We start from the raw sequence: 13,075 nt of genomic DNA on the forward strand, positions 1-13,075 counted from the left end.
TCTAAGTGCATTTTTAGCATGTGTTGTAAGAAAAGAAACAGAAGAGTGAATGCATGCTAAGTGCACTTTAAAAATTCAGATGAACATTCACAGAGATTGCTTTCCAACAGATTTTTTAGAGAAGCTGATTTCAAAACATTCTGAAGTCAATAGAACAATCTACTATTGAGTATCAGATCAGGCCCTGCATCCTTTGTTTATTCATAAAGCATTGTTTTCCTCACTGCAAAAGAAGTTACATTTTAAAGAAAGCTAGAAACACAGTAGATTGTGGTTCATAAACAAGATTTACATTAGCAAATGCTACCAGCAAGCAGAATCCACAAGTTAAATTTGGGAGAGACCAACAGTTTCTGCCATGAAACTATTTAACAAGACAAGAAATATTTTACTTTATCTTGCTACCCTTCTATTAAAATATGTAAATGAAGTGTCCTAAAAAAGCTTATGCTTAATTGCATAAATATGCACTCCTGCTTGGAAAAGTGTAGCACTCATTTTCTGCAGCTGATAATATAAAAAAAAATAGAGATATGTATGTACATATATATATAAATATATATATATGCTATGCTCTTACAGTCTCTGATAGAGAGATGTGTTTGAATTCTGAACTGGAATTATTAGCTGAAATCTTTTCTTCTTCCTTTTACTTTCCTAGCTTTCATTAACAAGCACACTTCAAGGAAAAAAAAACCATAATCTGGTGTTGTCCCTTAAATTCATCAAGGTGACACACTTCAGGTGCTTCTTTTTCTCAGTTTGATTCTTGAACCACAGATAAAATTGTAGAGGATTTAACCGAAATGCACATGTTGATTTTGCTTTGTACTCATATCCAATATATCCTGTAATGTCTGTAGAGGTCCCAAGAACAGAATACAGGTGTTCTTGTAAAATTTGTTCTTTTGTATCACATTCACAAATTCATATTATTAAACACTTTATCATTCTTTACATTACTTTCTTCTAAAATATAATGTGCTATTCAAGAGTTATTTTGTTGTTAGAGTTATTTTGTTGTTATCCCTGATCCTGAAGTTTTTTGTTTGTTTGTTTGTTTGTCTTTTTCCCCCCAGTCAAGCAAGCCAATCAAATTGTATCCTAGGTGATTCTCCCTCTTTACTCCACTTTTGTAAGACCCTACCTGGAGTGCCATAGGCTGCCAGTTCTGAAGCCCCCAAGAAAAGGAAGTCACGGACCTAGTAGAGCAGCTCCAGAGGAGGGGGACAAAAAATATCAGGGGTATGAAGCATCTCACCTATAAAGACAGCCTGAGATTATGAAGTAGTTCAACCTAGAGAAGTGAGGGCTCCACAGAGACCTGAAAAGCAGCTTTCCAGTACCAAAAGAAAGATGGGGAGATTCTTAATCAGGAAGTACAGCAATTGGATGAAACATAATGGTTTTAAATTGAAAGAGGATAGATTCTCATTAGACACTAGGAAGAAATTATTTCCGCAAAAAGTGGTAAAGCACTGGTGTAAGAGATTTTTATTTATTTATTTATTTATTTTGCACTATTGTCTCAAAGCTTGATAAGGACTGATGAACAAGTCCTGAACAAGGGTTGAGAAATCCTTTGTCTAAAGGACACAGATGGACAAGTCCAGGCAAGTCCTGGTCAAAGTTGGACAAATATTTTGTCTGAAGATTTGCAGGCCAGGGGCAAAGAGAGAGAGATAAGCCGCAGCCAGGAAGCAGCCTTTTGTGTGGGCTTATTTCAAGGGAGATTGCTATTTCAGTAGGCACTGACACAAGTGCCCAGGAATGCTACACTGACAGAAGGAGGAGGATAAAAAAGGGTCCAACAACATGAAGGTAGTTATCTGACATCAGATGTCTCACAATGTGATGCCTACCTGCTGACAGTCTCTCCTGGACCTGCTGCCTGAAACCTGCCTCTTCCTCCTGGACTTGCTGTCACTGTATCTGCTTGCTGCCTTGGGCTGGCCACTCTGCTGCTGCTGTCCCCCTGCACTTTTGCCTTGGATCATCAGAATGGCACACAGCGGGCCACTGCTAGATCTTGGTGGTGACTGTCCCCACTTTACATAATTCTTTCTTCTTTCCTACCTTTTCTATTGCCCACCTTCCCTTCCTTATCACCCTGATTCATAATAGTCACCGGCCTCCCTCTTCCCCATCCCCCTGATTAAGATTTGTAATAAACTGGTCGGACCACCATTTGAACTGTAGTTTCTTAATCTCATGTCAGGTATACATATATCAAAGAGTCTCCTCTCCCTCCTATAAATTGGAGCGAGACAATTGGAACAGGTAGATCAGAGGAGCTGTGAATGCCCCATACCTAGAGATATTCAAGTCCATGTTGGATGGGGCCTTGGGCAACCTGATCTGAAAATTATCCATGCCCATGTTAGAGGGGTTGGAATTTTGTTATCTGTAAGGTCCAATCAAACACAAATTGCTCCATGATTCTACGATTTTCTGGTTAGTCTTATGCCTACGTATCTTTCTTTGGGTTCAGGATACATGATACTGATTGAAATTTGCAATTTCAGTTGTAATGCTTACTGCGTAAGTCACTCTGAAAGTAATGCTTCCTATTTATTTTTATGGAAACTACAACAGCTACAAAGAGCACAATAATTCTATTTGATTGAGCAAATATTCAGCTACAAAATGATATTTTTCAGTATAGTCATCACCATTAGCTGAATCACATGGATGATTTGATAGAGATTCTCTTTATTTTACCATATCAGTGGCTGTCTGGAAAGTAGCTTCTCTTTCACATCACTATCACCGCTGCTGGTGTGCACCACCCACCTCCTTATTATGCTCACATCCACTGTTTTGTCTCCATAAGCAAATGTCAGTGATTGTCAATAAAGGCAATATTTTCCATATGGAGGAATTCAGTGACACCCTTTTCTTCATACCCATTTACATTATTTTTTCGGATTGTCCCTCTGCAGCCATGTGTCTCACAGCAACAAAATTTAACAGAATTCTGAGGGGAAGGTTCAACCTTTCGCAGAATCACAGAATTGTAGGGGCTTTTCTCAAGGCTGAACAGATCCAGTTCACTCAGCCTTTCCTCATGTGGGAGATGCTCCAGGTCCTTTATTATCTTTGTGGCCCTCCACTGGACTCTGTCAGGATAGCTCTGTCTTTTTTGTTCCAGGGAGCCCAGAACTGGATACAGTACTCCAGGTAAGGCCTGACCAGGGTAGAGTAGAGAGGGAGGATCACCTCCCTTAACCTGTTGGCCATGTTCCTTATAATGGACCTCAGGTTCCCACTGGCCTTCTTGACCACATTGCTGGCTCATTGCCAACCTGTCATCCACCAGGAACCCCAGGTCCTTCTCCACAGGGCTCTTCTCCAGCAGGTCATGTCTCAGCCTGTGCTGATACTTGCAGTTATTCCTTCCAGGTGCAAGACCTCATCTGGTTTATTGCTGTCCAGCTCTTCAGTTTGTCCAAGTCTTGCTGAATGTCAGCCACTCCTTCCAGCTCCATACCATCAGCATGCTTACTGAGGGTGGACACTCATCCTCTCTCAAGGTTGTCAGTGAACAAGATTGGACCCAGCACCAGCCCCTGGGGAAGTCACAGCCTTCACAGCTCTCCAAGCTTGGCCAGTCAGCCACTTCTCAACCCACCTCACTGTCTACTCATCTATCCCACACTTTCTCAGCTCCGTTATATGGATATTCTGGAAGAAAAAAAGTATCAAAAGCCTTGCTGAAGTCAAGGTAAATGACATCCTCTGCTCTCCCCCCCTTTCTACTCAACCTTTTATAATGGCACCACCAGCTATGTGGTAGTTGAGCAAAATTTTCCCTTGGTGAATCCATGCTGACTATTCTTGGTGACCTTCTCTTCCAATTGCTTGGTGATGGAATCAAGAACACACTGTTTCATCCATTCCCAGGATCAGAGGTGAACTCACTGGCCTGTAGTTTCCCAGTTTTTCCTGCAATACCACTAACATCTGCCTCCAACATCGTGTCCCACCATAATAAAATAGCATGCTTTACCTTTGGTGCAGCCCTTATATAGAACATAAGGAATTTCCTATCAGGTAGCTTGTACATGTAAAGAAGATGAATGAGAACATCAGGTGTTGACATATAATAGAGCTGACTAAAGAAGAGCTTCTGCAGTCTACCTGTGACAAGGAATTAGCCCAATATTTTCCATAAGAAATGTAATTTTATTTATTTATTTATTTTGTGGCACTTGTTTATGATTCCTACTTAATACAGCACATGATTAACTTTCTTAGGAGCAAAATCACCTGACAATACCTACATGACCTACAGCAAAAGCAAAAAGAACTTTTTCACAGTAATGTATTTGGTTCTATTACTATTATTATCATTTTTATTATTATTATTTATAATGTGTAATTTTATATTAAAATTCTTTATGCTGCTTTAACCAATTGAGATACAAATAGCACCATCTAGAGATATAAAAGCAAATTTTTAAAATGAAGAACAATCATTATCAAGCAACCAGTGTACAGATGACTTGCAATTTAGCATTCAAACTGTATTTTGAAATGATAGAATGTAAGAAAACCACATATTCCTAACTGAAAATATTTAAATGTTGGTTCCCTGCATGACTTTTCCATAAATATACTGATGGAGCTGCTTCTGACTATAATATGTGTTTTATGGCAAACTGTTAAGATAATGGTCAGATTACACAATAACATTCTTGAAAGCCCTCCGGGTTGAGTAGAAATATTAAATAACCCTTAAAATAATATGTAGAATAAACTCAGATGTTCACACTGGTAAGAATTTTTGTGTAGTGTTATTTCACTTGAGTACTAATTGCTACCAAGATCTATAAACATGCACTCAGGAACTGGCATTAGAAGTGTTCAAAGATTCCAGGAATATTTCAGTGCTTCCATTTTCTGGAGGAAAAACAAACAAAAACAAAAACAAAATAAACAAAAACAGAGTTGAAAACTAGCCAACGCACATGACAATCAAGTTTCACAGTCCACTGATTCTTTTCAGTGAAGGTATGAGTCACTTGCATCTTTATAATTTATCTGTAACTACAGTAATAGTAATTTTTATTCTGTAAGATTTTTTTTTTTTCTTTATCTCTTACTGGTCTGTGAGTGACAGAAAAGACAAAGATGACAGCATGAATATTTAAGATTTTATTAATACTTACACAGATGAACAGTCTTCTAATTTATTTTCCTCTTTTAACTGTAATATTCTTAAGCAATGAGCTACTCCAGCCAGGGCATTTCAGAACAACTGAAGGTAAAGATCTTAAAGAAAATGACACATCTCACCAAAAAAAGACTGAAAGTACACAAAACTATAAAATATTACCTTTTGGCTATTGTGATATTTAAAATCTTACTACTGTGCCAAAAAGTTTTTAACTGTGTTAAATTGGAAAGCAAACCTCGTATAAACACATTATCAAAGTAGAATAGTCTCCAAGTCCTTTCACATCAGTATACAAAAAATGAAATATATGTATAAAAAAGAAGAAACAAGTGAAATCACATCAACGTAAAATGAGCATACTGAACGTAATGTTAGACCCTAATTATTTAAAGAAAGAAAATCTATATTAGAGTTTTAATAATAATAAAGACAATTAAAATGTTTCTATATATTGTAAGGATAATGGTAAGACTTAATGACTACATTTCTCCAAGTCTACACCTTTGTCCTGTAAGCACCAACAATAACAGAGTGAGAAATGAATAGGAGAAATAAAAAGAGAGATTCAGGTATTTTTTGAAGGTGAGTTGGATGAATAATCTTCTAAAAGCATCAGTTAGTTCCTCTGTTGTATAACTCCTTTGCTCTGTCAGGAAATCTAGATAACATATTTATATTAAATACCTTTCTTTTAGATGACTGTGGTCAGTCAATTGTTCATGTTAACAGACTCATTGTTTTTCATGTTTGTTTTACCTTACTTTTCATAAAGTCACAAAAACATTAAGTTATAATTGATTAACCTCCACTATATTTAATGAAAATTATCTGGCATATACATTCAGGAAAAATACAGAATTCTGGGGGGAGGATCAGGGATTGGGAAGTATTCACTGGTTACTTGAAGCACGAAATGGAAAGTTTCCTGTGCACCTATCCTTAATATGCAAAAACTAACGAAGTAAAGTATACATTTTACTGAAATGACTTGATGGCACAAACAGCAAAAATATCATTAACTTTGATTGTAACACAAATTTTAAACAGATGGGAAAAAATCATTGTGGCATAGTGCTATTTCTTTTTAAAAATAAAAATTAAGCCACACTGAAATATGGATTATGCCTTGTTTTTTTCTTTCTTTTTTTTTTTTTTTTTTTTTTTTTTAGCTCCATAGTTTGAAATAAACATTAGTAAATCTAATTAAGAGGTGCAAAAAATGTTTTTTCTTCTGTTCTAAAAATCTACCGTATGATTTTCAACAATCAAATGCAACGAAGAATATAAATAAAAGTTGTTCTTTGACCTGCCTTTGGAGCACTGAAGTGTTGTGTACAGAACATATCAGTATGCAGCTACAGCATGCCTCATTAGTTTGCCATCTGCCATGGCGGATAGATGCTTAAATGTTGTTATTGCAAGGTTCATTGAGCAGTAAAATTATAATATTTTAAAAAAATGTATTTTAAGTAAAAATCCCTTGAAAGAAAAGAGCTGCCAAATGATGACTAAGGCTGTGATCCCATTAAAAATAAAAGACATCAAGCAAATAAAAGAAAATTAAAAATTAGTCATATTAGCCTTAGTTTCTAGCTTTTGAAAGAATGCTGTGTGTATATCAAGATGAATAAAGTAACCTTTTCAATAAGGCAAAATTTTCACAAGGCAATATTGGAATGGTACAACAGATAGTACACATAGTCCTAGCTATTTCTAGCACATCTTCACTGGCCACAAGGTAAACAATAGGAATAGTTAGAAAATGGGTTGTGGTTCATTAAAAAAAACTTTTCTGGCTTACTTCTGTTTATCATTAACTCCTATAATTTCTGTTTTGAAGAAAGGAAAACTAATAATTGTGGGGAGTCTTGTTAGTTTGGACTGTCACCTCAAAAGTGGGATGGTAGGCTTGGAAACCATTTTTTATTTTATTTTAGAAGATGTATCAATTGAGCCTTCAGTCTGTGCATATAATAACACTTTTTTTTTTTTTTTTGATTATGTATTTATTTATTTTATACTAAAAGACTATATCACATGTAGATCAAATTATCTCAGCCTAGCTCAGATTTATTACTAGCTCTGATTTGGATATCAGATAAATTTTAGAAATAGATTAAACAAGGAACCTCTAATGTTTTTGTGAAACCAAAATGGACAAACTTCCTAGAAAAATATCCAAGGAAGAGGAGAAACATCAATTTCTCCTGCAACCTTACATCTCTAGCTAAAAAAACAAACAACAACAACAACAAAAAAAAACATAATTCTTCATAATAAGTAAACTCAATAGTGAGGAATGAAACTAGATTGTTTCCCATCTCAAGGATCTTTTTTTTGTTGTTCATTTTCTCTTTTTACTTCCAGAGAAAAGGTAAAATATTTAACCAGATTAACAGAAACAGCATTTTGTATAGTTATATTCCTCTGTATTTTCTTGAAACAACAACAACAAAAAATGTTCTGTGCCCAAGGAATATCAATATATACTTAAAAAAAAAAAAAAAAAAAAAAAGTGGAAAATAATAATCTGCTTCACTAGGTGTTTTAAAGTATTCTGTATACTGGCTACTGTAAAAATTGTTTTAGCTAAAGTGAAAAGCTGTAAAGGCTTTCCCTGTTTTAGTACCAATTCATATACAAAGTCAGGAGGATATGAATGACTTCCTAGCAACAGTCTTTGTATTTATGAGAGAAAAATCTTCATATAAAAAAAAACTGGCTAATGCTTTCATAATAGGAAACAGGAGTAAGTACATCAGCAATGCCAGAGTTGAAAACAAGGTTCAAACAAAATGAAAAGCTTTTAAAAATATATATAAAAATCATCAAAATATATCATCAAAATATATATCATATATATGTATCATTGAAAATATATAATAATATATATAATAATGTATATAAAATGAATATAAATGAAAATAGTGCTATTTTCAGAGAAAACAAACAAACAAAAACAATAACGAAAAACAAGCAAGAAAATCACAGTCCCAATGAAACTGAAAAACACAATTTCCATATATCTGTTATTTTCAAAACGTGTAACAACTCATTTATTACATTAGTTGCATACCAGAATGGAAAATGATTAATATTACTTATGATTTGAAGAAAAAAAAATTGTGATTAATTTAATGTGTGTCACATTTGAATTTTCATGGAAAAATCTCTGTACAGGCAAACTTAACAATAGTAAATAAATAAATAGTTGCAAATCTTATCAGATTGTTTTTGTGTCTGTGTATGTTAGATAGACTTCTAATAGTTATGTTCCATAATGGACAATATTTACAATATTAGAATTTCTTGAATCAAAGCAGTGAACATATTTGTGACAATTTTTGTAGGTTCAGATCTCTGAAAACTGAAATGAGCTAGAATTACAAACCGTGTTCCAAGTTCACTCCTATTCTTTGAAAACAAAGTGTTACCATAATTTTTAAATAAATTTAGTAGCACTTATTGAACTTCAAAGTATGTAATGTACTTAGTTCCTGGGAAGAATTAGTGCTACTGTAAATAATTGACAGAGATGAAAAAATACTGATTTTCTATTTCAGTAAGACTAGTTCTTTTCTACCAGCGTTACACAATAGTATTTTCTTGTAGACATTCATCACTGAACAACAAATTTGGCTCAGTGTAACTAACAAATCTCATTAGTACTAAGAAAGAAAATTGAACATGAGTATGATGCAACATGTGAGTTGATCTACTCGTCTCACAGATACTCCATTTTGTGTGTATCATTTGAACATGGATAAAATGATAGGTTTTAAGTTGACTTATATGAAACCTAGTAATTGTGGTATTGCGTGACAAAACTGTTATTTATTAGCTAGGTGATTTACAAGACAATATAACACTAGCAACATAAATCTTATGAGTTACTGTGACAACACGTCATAATTTACATAAAAACTAGTGACTTGAGGTGCTTAAGCCCACCATAACAGCTCTCAGATAATAGTATGAAGTCTTTAAAAAGTATAATAAATAACAATGTGTCAAAATATACTTCATAATATTAATGTGCCAATTGCACCATCTTAGGAATTATGATTATATACAAAATATGTGCGAAACATAAAACTGCAAGGAAATGTACAGCATGGTAAAATACATTATCACTTTGATGAAAACGGAAATGTGCTAAATTATAATCCACTTCATAATTAAAAGTCACCATTACATCCATATAAAATGAAAGTCAATCCTAAGACTCTAAGAGTAGCATATTTTGTTTCAGTAATTACTTACTATACAATTGTCTTATTTCCCCTGAAGTAGGACACAGTTCCTGTAGATACTTTCAAATTTAACAAATACAAAGCAAATTATGATAGTTCTCTCAAAGAGATTACACTGTAACTTAAAATGAATGTTTAGCAAGAATGTTAGAGAGCTGAAAGACTAAGAGTAAAATACTACTCAAAGGGCTGAAGTAGACCAATTGTTGATTCACTCACATTAGGGTGAGAAATTCCCTCTAAGTTTGGAATAAAAGCAATCTGTGATAAAATATGGTACATTTCAAGTCTGTCTGTACCTTTATAATTACCATCCATTATTGACATACAAAGTAAAGGTAAAGTTCCCTTGTCATCATGCTGAAGTTCTGTTTCCAGCAGAACATTTCCATGGCTTACTAATGTTGCTCAAGAAGGACATTACTATAATGGATTAATGAAGTGTCTAACAAAACCAATGCATCTTTTAATTGACCAGAAAAAAAGCCTAAGAAATGCAGTCCTTCTTTAAAATATCACTGTACAATTTTTTTATGCCACATATACACTTAGCAAATTTACACCAGCACATCCTACAATGTACAGATTATTCGCTACAGTCCAGTCTTGCAGATGAGCAGCAATCATGTAACAGTCTTGATCAGTGTCAAAGGTACAAGATACAAATGCATTGTGCATGAATACTACAGAAATTTCCAAGCCCTATCAAGAACATCAGCTTTATAAAAAGTTGCCTCTTGCATGGAAACTGCTGAATCATAGCCTGAACCTCTGACTAATCACCTGAGGTGAGCAATGAGTCAGCCATGGGAGCACAGATGAATTGCCTTCACCTGTGCTGCTGGAAGGGGTAGAGCCTGGCTCCACCTTTCTTGGACCCATTTAAGAGCTGTCTACCAGTGAGGAAGGATCTCTTCTAGAGATCTGTTCCACTAGAGCTTTCTACACAAGCCCAGGATGCAGGTGAGTATACCTATCCTTTCTGTTTCCTACTTTAGTATACCAAGTATGTAGCCAAGCTCTTTGCTGTACCATAATATCTATGTATTCATTAATTGTATACTTGGCAAGTTAGGCAGGCCAAATATACTAATTTTACATTACATCCTTCCTATGGAATTTCTTTAAATGGGTCAAGTAGGAGAATGTTACCCCCCTAGATAAAATAATTCCAGGGCAAATACCAGGATTTGTGGTATCTCCCTATTATGAACTAGTAGTTATCATTGAAAAATGGGGTCCCTTATGTGTTGTGGGAAACATCTCCCCATATTGTATGGCAAATTACTTTCAGGGACTTAGCAAAGATACATTGATCACAAAAGAGAGACAACTGGCTGCTTCCACGGTGGCATGGCCACTATTAAATGCTTTAAATCATGTGGAAATGAGAAATAATACTTTAGATAATTAAAAACAACTTTTGAAAGACTGTATTGAAAAATTAGAGTAGGAACTTGGCATATTAACAGAGAAGAAGCCAATTCTGAATCTTCCAATAGGTAAAATTTGTAACATTTTAATAGACAATGACCAGACTCCTGAATCAACAGACTTTGTTGATCAGGAAAATCAAAAATCTAAATTAGATCTTGAATCTCTGGTTTAGACAGATCCACTAGAAGTCTGTCCTGTCATAAGTCAGAAAACAAAAGTACAGGACAGGCCAGCAGGTGTGCTGCCTGATCAGTGGTCCCATGCCCAGACTCATTTGCATGTAACAGCCCAGCCATACATGACAATGGAATTGATGGATTTAGTACAGTGATTTTGGCAGAAGCCTAGAGAAGGTGTGCTAGTCTGGTTATTTAAGACTGTGGATTCTGGGGCAGAAAGTGTTTTGGTGAATGTCCCAGAAATAGCCAAGTTGGCCAACATGATTATCCATCCTGCTCTCAGGCATAGGTTATATGTAGGTAATCAGTATCCTGATGAAAACCATTCTATAATAGAATGGTTAATGGCAGCCTGCCATATGGTATGGCTGAATAAATCTGATATACCTTTACATCCAGGGATGTGGTCCTCCATGGAAGACCTATAAAACTATATCTGTGAACTAAGCATAAGGGAAGCAATTTATGAAGATACATTTGATGGCCCTGATATGGTCAAATTCTCAGCAGGGATGACAGACTTAATTCTACAGCAAGCTCCCTCTCATCTGTATGGTACTTTGGTCTCTATATTAAATCCCCTGGTGGACTCAGAAGCAGGCTGCCCAGCTGGTGGCCAACATAGGAGAAACAGAATGCTTGCAGACCAGGAGCAATGTTCAGACATTAGAAGAAGCTGAGGTCCTGCTGGTGACTAAAACAAAGATGCCAGCTACTTGAGCTCCTCAATTGGAACCCATAAGGGTTTCCTGAAAACAAATGCTTAATGACTTAATTTGGGCTGGGGTCCAATTTGCTAAGATTGACTGCCAGCCCAACCATGTCCTTCTCCAGCTTTGGAGATAACTAAAGGACAATCAAAAATTTTAAGTCGGTCTTAAACTTTATACAAAACATCAATAAACTCATTAACAATATACTTCTGTATAGCTGTACAGTTACTGCCAATGGCTGTAGTTAATGGTGGTTCTTAAGTTGTAGACATCAAAATGATCAATCTAGGAAATACTTTGACAGAAGAGATAAAAGTGAAGCCAATTTCTCAGTTTTTTTCTTTGAATATGTTTGATTTTCTGCTATTATGTTCTTCCTAAAAAAAACAAGTAGTCTCCTCTCCAATACTACTTAATTTTTGTAAGGTTGTTCTAGTAATATTCTTCCTTTTTGCAGTCTCCTGTGCTTATCATGTCTTCTGTCTGTCAACTTTATTTTTGTCACTTGCATAATTCATAGATGTGGCTGAACATTTGTCTTCGTGTCTCAGAGGCTCATACAAAACTCCTGTGGATGGTGTCTGGCCATGCCATTTAATGTTTCAAAATACTGTTGATAGTTACTGTCGTGGAGTTAACTAGATCATTCTGTGCCTGTGATAGGGCAGCAGGCCTATGGGCCCCCTGGCTCCAAAATGAGAAAGAAAAAGGGAAGGGTAGGGAGATGAGAGGTGTGCTTAAAAACAGGACAGCAGTAGCGATCTAAGGGGGAAAACTTAATTTTACTAAATATGATATCGGAATGCAAGATAACACAATATAATACAGTATAATTGAAATTGAGTCCAATAAATCTAATTAAAAAAGAGCCTACTTTGAACTGAAGGTGTTCAGCTGGGGAACACACCCACACACTGCTAGGCAGTGAGCAAGAGAGAGAGCTCAAGTCAGAGAGCAAGATCCTGTGACTTAATCCTTTGACTTATCTTCCCCTCTGAATGTGAAGTCCCCTGGTATATGTAGTTCTTCTCTTCTGGGATCCAGATATCTGGAAAGTTGTCAGTCCACAGAACTGGAGTATGAAGTCTTTAATTACCCATGCTTCACATGATGTTACAATGTGGAATACTGTTAACAAAATTCCAAAAGCATGACAGGTTTTCAAATATTTACATTTAGGTTCAAGGCCAACTGAAGCTCATTATATCCTTTTTAATTCATTTGTACTTTGAAGTTGTTTCAGCCTCTGAAATCCTTTGGTGATTTTTTTTTTTTTTACTTTTAGACTTTCTTCTTATTTACTTTCTTCATTTG

At 35.4% G+C, this 13,075-nt stretch overlaps 1 pseudogene; it reads left to right on the plus strand.

Annotated features, from left to right (window-relative positions):
* LOC149920207 (uncharacterized) overlaps nt 1-11,200 on the plus strand; it is a 35,216-nt pseudogene extending 24,016 nt beyond the window's left edge.
* The last annotated feature ends 1,875 nt before the right edge of the window (nt 11,201-13,075 follow it).

The sequence above is a fragment of the Phasianus colchicus genome, chromosome 1, assembly GCF_987193195.1.
Source record: "Phasianus colchicus chromosome 1, bPhaCol1.hap1.1, whole genome shotgun sequence".
Lineage (NCBI taxonomy): Eukaryota > Metazoa > Chordata > Aves > Galliformes > Phasianidae > Phasianus > Phasianus colchicus.